The sequence below is a fragment of the Engystomops pustulosus genome, chromosome 2, assembly GCF_040894005.1.
Source record: "Engystomops pustulosus chromosome 2, aEngPut4.maternal, whole genome shotgun sequence".
Classification (NCBI taxonomy): Eukaryota; Metazoa; Chordata; class Amphibia; order Anura; family Leptodactylidae; genus Engystomops; species Engystomops pustulosus.
In genome coordinates this window covers 126,453,849-126,459,848 of record NC_092412.1, presented here as the reverse complement: position 1 = coordinate 126,459,848, position 6,000 = coordinate 126,453,849, and positions in this window count along the sequence as shown.

Here is a 6,000-nt window from a genome sequence, read left to right as displayed (position 1 = left end):
CACATCTTTAGATGGCAGAAAGAAGAAAGCATCTAATAGGTTGTGTTTAATAACTTTTTTTTTTTTTTTTTTTTTAAAGGGAAAAACAAAGACCGGATTGATTTATTCTGTCAAACAAATAACATGTCACATATATATATATATATATATATATATATATATATACTGTATATATATATATATATATATATATATATATATATATATATATATATATATATATATACACTCACCGGCCACTTTATTAGGTACACCTGTTCAACTGCTCGTTAACACTTAATTTCTAATCAGCCAATCACATGGCGGCAACACCGTGCCAGAAGGGCTAGTCTGAGTATTTCAGAAACTGCTGATCTACTGGGATTTTCACGCACAACCATCTCTAGGGTTTACAGAGAATGGTCTGAAAAAGAAAAAACATCCAGTGAGCGTCAGTTCTGTGGGCAGAAATGCCTTGTTGATGCCAGAGGTCAGAGGAGAACGGGCAGACTGGTTCGAGCTGATAGAAAGGCAACAGTGACTCAAATCGCCACCCGTTACAACCAAGGTAGGCAGAAGAGCATCTCTGAACGCACAGTACATCGAACTTTGAGGCAGATGGGCTACAGCAGCAGAAGACCACACCGGGTGCCACTCCTTTCAGCTAAGAACAGGAAACCGAGGCTACAATTTGCACAAGCTCATCGAAATTGGACAGTAGAAGATTGGAAAAAAACGTTGCCTGGTCTGATGAGTCTCGATTTCTGCTGCGACATTCGGATGGTAGGGTCAGAATTTGGCGTCAACAACATGAAAGCATGGATCCATCCTGCCTTGTATCAACGGTTCAGGCTGGTGGTGGTGGTGTCATGGTGTGGGGAATATTTTCTTGGCACTTTTTGGGCCCCTTGGTACCAATTGAGCATTGTTGCAACGCCACAGCCTACCTGAGTATTGTTGCTGACCATGTCCATCCCTTTATGACCACAATGTACCCAACATCTGATGGCTACTTTCAGCAGGATAATGCGCCATGTCATAAAGCTGGAATCATCTCAGACTGGTTTCTTGAACATGACAATGAGTTCACTGTACTCAAATGGCCTCCACAGTCACCAGATCTCAATCCAATAGAGCATCTTTGGGATGTGGTGGAACGGGAGATTCGCATCATGGATGTGCAGCCGACAAATCTGCGGCAACTGTGTGATGCCATCATGTCAATATGGACCAAATTCTCTGAGGAATGCTTCCAGCACCTTGTTGAATCTATGCCACGAAGAATTGAGGCAGTTCTGAAGGCAAAAGGGGGTCCAACCCGTTATTAGCATGGTGTACCTAATAAAGTGGCCGGTGAGTGTATGTATGTGTGTGTGTGTGGGTATGGCATTATAATAACTCTACTAGTAATTCTACTCTAATCACCCATTGCAGGGTTGCATAACCGCTGTGCACAATGATGGTTTCAGTCAGGTAGGTAGCGTACATCTGACAAGTAGTTATCTCTCCTGGATCCTCTCCTGCTCTGCTCTTCTTATGCCAGTTCTATGAGCTGGCATCATTACCCAGGGCAATGCAGTTTCTTCTGTGCTTTTTCCCATCTTACCCAGTTGAATTACTGGGATTGATTTCCCAGTCAAATACACATACATATTCATGTAACCGCTTTTTGGTTTGTGAGTAAGCACGGTACTTTGCATATATTTTCACATTTTCTTGGAGAGGAGGGGTCTCTCTGTAGGTAGGGGGAGCTGGTGGTTTGCAGAGTGACCAGCACTATCATATGCTGGGTCACTTTGCTTGGTTGGATTTGTGTGCTTTGTACACACTTTTAGATGTTTTTACCTTTGTCTGTTTTTGTTGTGGTGTATTATAATACTAATAAATTTGTATATTTTTTGGTCATATAGCATATGTCTTTGTCTTCATTTTTTTGCTTAGAAGTCGTAACCCTGCTGTCTATATGTGGTTGTAGCTTGCAGCAAGAAGATGGAGAAATAGGGGTGAGTAATCAATTATCAATTCATTTTTTTTGTGGTAGAGTGGAGATGTGATGCAAGAATACAAGTCACAGAGCACATTATACACAGGCGATGTACACACATACAGCCAGGGGCGGACTGGGAAAAAAAAGTGGCCCTGGAAAATTTTTTAAAAGTGGCCCTATATTTTAGGCGGGGCCAGCCTAGATAGGCGTGGTCAACACAGGTGGGCGGGGTCAAGAAGTCATTGGTGGAAGATTAGCAAAATAGCAGTGAATAAAGTTTCCCTCGGTTATGATAAAAACTGGATGTTTTGCTTTTTGATGAATTAATAAACTTTGTCACTTTTGATACTTCTTATGTACCTTCAGGATTTACAATATCATATCTGTTTTAAGACTAAGTAATCTATTTTAATTCAGATTTGTCAGAATTATGTTTTTGCAGCTACTAATGTCATAACTCTTAGATCTCTAAATAGTAGCTTCTAAGGCTTCACAAGCAGAGACTCACATTAGACTGAATTAGAACAAAAAAAACTTTACTGCAAACTTGGACAAACATTGTAAAGTACAGTGCTTACCATCAACATTGTAAACTTCTTAAAGTGACAGCAACTCTTTAAATTAAATTATTAAATTAAAACAATAAATTATAAAGTGGCCAAAAACATGGATGTCTGGATAACTGATTGTTATACACAGTTTACACCCAAATAAAGAAAACACATGGCTTTATACTAGGGTTGCACCAACACCAGAATTTTGAGTGCAATATGATACCCATATAAGTATTGTGATACTTGATACTTTCGAGGTTTCGATGCATTGTGCAACCCTAATTTTACCTTTGCCATGCACACAGAAATAAACAAAAAACTTGTAGCCTGTTAGTTCCATGCTGCACTTGGATCATTTCTAACAAATGCCAGGATTACTAAGTCTACAGCAGGTCCAGCCTGGTGTAAATTTTTTATAGTATCCAAGCACCCAGCAATGTCACCCCACAAGAGTAGCAAGAGGGTAGAAAAAGAAAACTGACTTACAAAACATAATAAATACCCTTCTTTAAAGGAAACCTACCACTTGTAGTGGCAGGTTTCTGATGGAAATACCGAGCACCAGGTCAGGGTGAGGTCAGGGTGAGCTGGTGCCGGAGCTTATTTTCGTTAGTGTTTTAAACCTCGGTATCGCGGTTTAAAACACTTTTTAAACTTTATAGCCGGCGCAGGCAGGTACGCGCTCGGCGCTTACCGTGCGCGCGGCTACATAGGAAGTGAAGGAGAGCCGCGCACATGGTAAGCGCCGAGCGCGTACCTCCCTGCGCCGGCTATAAAGTTTGAAAAGTGTTTTAAACCGCGATACCGCGGTTTAAAACACTAACAAAAATAAGCTCCGGCACCAGCTCACCCTGAGCTGGTGCTCGGTATTTCCATCAGAAACCTGCCACTACAAGTGGTATGCAATTAAATGAGTGCAACTATAAACTGACCAAAAACATAGTTGTAGCCATGCTACAGTACATTCATTAAATACCTAAATGCGAAGATCACATGGCTTTACAACTTTACAAGTTTGGCATATGAGGTAAACATAAAAGTTCTACTGTAGATACAGTTCCTTACGCAGCAGTGTACTTGTTGATGCTACATTATCAATAATTACATCTGACTCTAACTGCTGTAAAATGTCTTTCTCAACACACATGAGGAGAAATGCTTCTAAATGTTCAGCACTCAGAGTGCTCCTCAACCTATTCTTGATAAATTTTAATGTTGAAAAACTTCTTTCACATGCCACTTGAGTTGTTGAAAGGGTTAGGAGGTATTTGTATGCTAGACCTATGCTTGCATAGGCCTCAGTAAACAAGTTGTAGCGTTCCAGTGTAAGATAAACACACACAGCACAGTTCTGACATCGCTTGCACACAGACTTCTTCTCGCTGTACTCCACCTCACAATTTTCTTTGATTGTAAGGTCAACATCTCCTGGTGTCTCCTCTTCTTTCCTTAATATATATTCCTCAGGTAGCGAGGCTTTCAAACTGTCCCAATTATTTGCCAAACTCACAAGTTCTGAGTGTAGTTGTTCTTTTGTAATATTATTATCAAATTTTTTTAGTACTTTACTAAGCTTTTCAAGAGCATCATGAGGGAATGAGATTTTTATATCTTCAAACTGTACAGGAGACAGACAAGCCAGGTTCCAAAACAACTCACCATTTTTTTCAAATCTTGTCCTCAGACTTTCTATGGTTGTGTCTAATATCCTGTTATGGACACCAACTTCAAACTCTTTAAAAGCATCAGTTATTGGTTCCTCGGATGCAGATTCTCCTGGCAATCTTTTTCTCTTCCGTACTACTTTTGCAGGGAAGAAATCTTCTATAACAACATTGTGTGTGGGACTTCGCTGATCAAGTTCCTCTGTTGCCCACACAATGAAACCAGAAACTGTAATTTTTATTTCTTCAAAGTCTCTTTGTATTTTTTTCAACTGGTCCAGAGTACCCATCACCATTTGATGTGCTTTTAGCAGATCAATTCCAACTGTTTGCAGGTATTTGGATAAGGGTGTTGTCAGTTGAAAGATGCGCAAATATATGAATCCTGTCATGACCGTTTCATATCGCAAAAGTGCTTCTTTAAAATTTCTTGCTTTTGCCCTCAATTCAGGTGAGTTGTGTTCACTTTTTTCAATGGTGTATAGTGACAGAATGACATCAACATACATTGAACTCTTTGGGTTTCCAAATGAACCAAATATTTTGGTCACTATTGTATCCTTTGCCCACCAGCGTGTTTCGCCAATGGTTTGCAACCTCCGGTGATGACCAGTGTCACTCTTTCCACTTATCTGATCCCATACATCCATTCTTTTAAAAGATTCCTTAAAAAAAACAGCAATCAGATTCAAAAGAGAAAAGAGTGATGTAGCAGCAATAGGTGATCGGGTTGCATCACCAATTACAAGATTTAATATATGGCTATAACACCAGACATGAATTTGTCCTGGTGACTCAATGTTTAGCCATGTTGAAAAGCCACTGTATATGCCCTGCATATTTGCAGCACCATCAGTTGCATTACCAACACACTGGTTTATATCCAAACCATTTGCCTTCAGTGCATTCTTGAGAAGTTCCAGGAATCCTCTTCCTGTGGAGTCTGTGCAATTGACAACAGCTAGAAGACGTTCCTGGATACCTTTTAGCTTGTGAACATAACGAATTATAAGTGAACACTGGTCCCTTGATGAAATATCTTGTGTTGTGTCCAACTGTACAGAAAACATGACACTTTCTTTTACTTCTTCAGCGACTGTCTTTTTAATTAAAGAGGCAATCACCTGGATGACATTGTTTGCCATTGTTTTTGATAAGAAGGTCAATGCACTTCCACGACCTTTACTCCCTGTTTTGTGTATCTGCTGACTTTTCTTGACGACTTTGTCTAAATGTCTCTTCAACAGTGGATCATATTTACTAAGCAGTATTATTAGTTCTAAAAAGTTCCCATGGTCTAGGAGTGAATCAAATAAGGAATGTGCAGCTTCAGATGTACTTCCCCTGTAGCTTAATCCTCGCTTACCAATGAGTTTAATGACTTCAATCACTCTTTCCATCACTTGTCTGTTATTTTTAATTTCCTCTCTTCTCTTCTCTTGTTGTGTGTGAAACAGTAATTCACCAATGTCCTTATGCTTCAAAGTTTGCATATGAGCCTCTGCACAAGAGGTGTGGTGCTTACTGTTTTCATGCTCCAGGATTCGTTGGTATGAATGCATCCAGTCTCTCATTCCATCTATAAATACACTCTTTTCACTTAATTTGCTATATGCCAGGCAAATTGTGCAGTAGAGTGCATTTGCTGAGCTGCTGTAAGATAGCCACTGACGCTGGGAACCATTTTTCCTTAAAAATGCCTTTTTAGCTACAAATGGTAGACTGTCATCCTCAAAAGGTTGTATTGGATGCAACTGGAAAAAAAAAGCTCTCTCGTTTTCCTTGGGTCTAACAAAAAGATCAAACGCTACTGTTG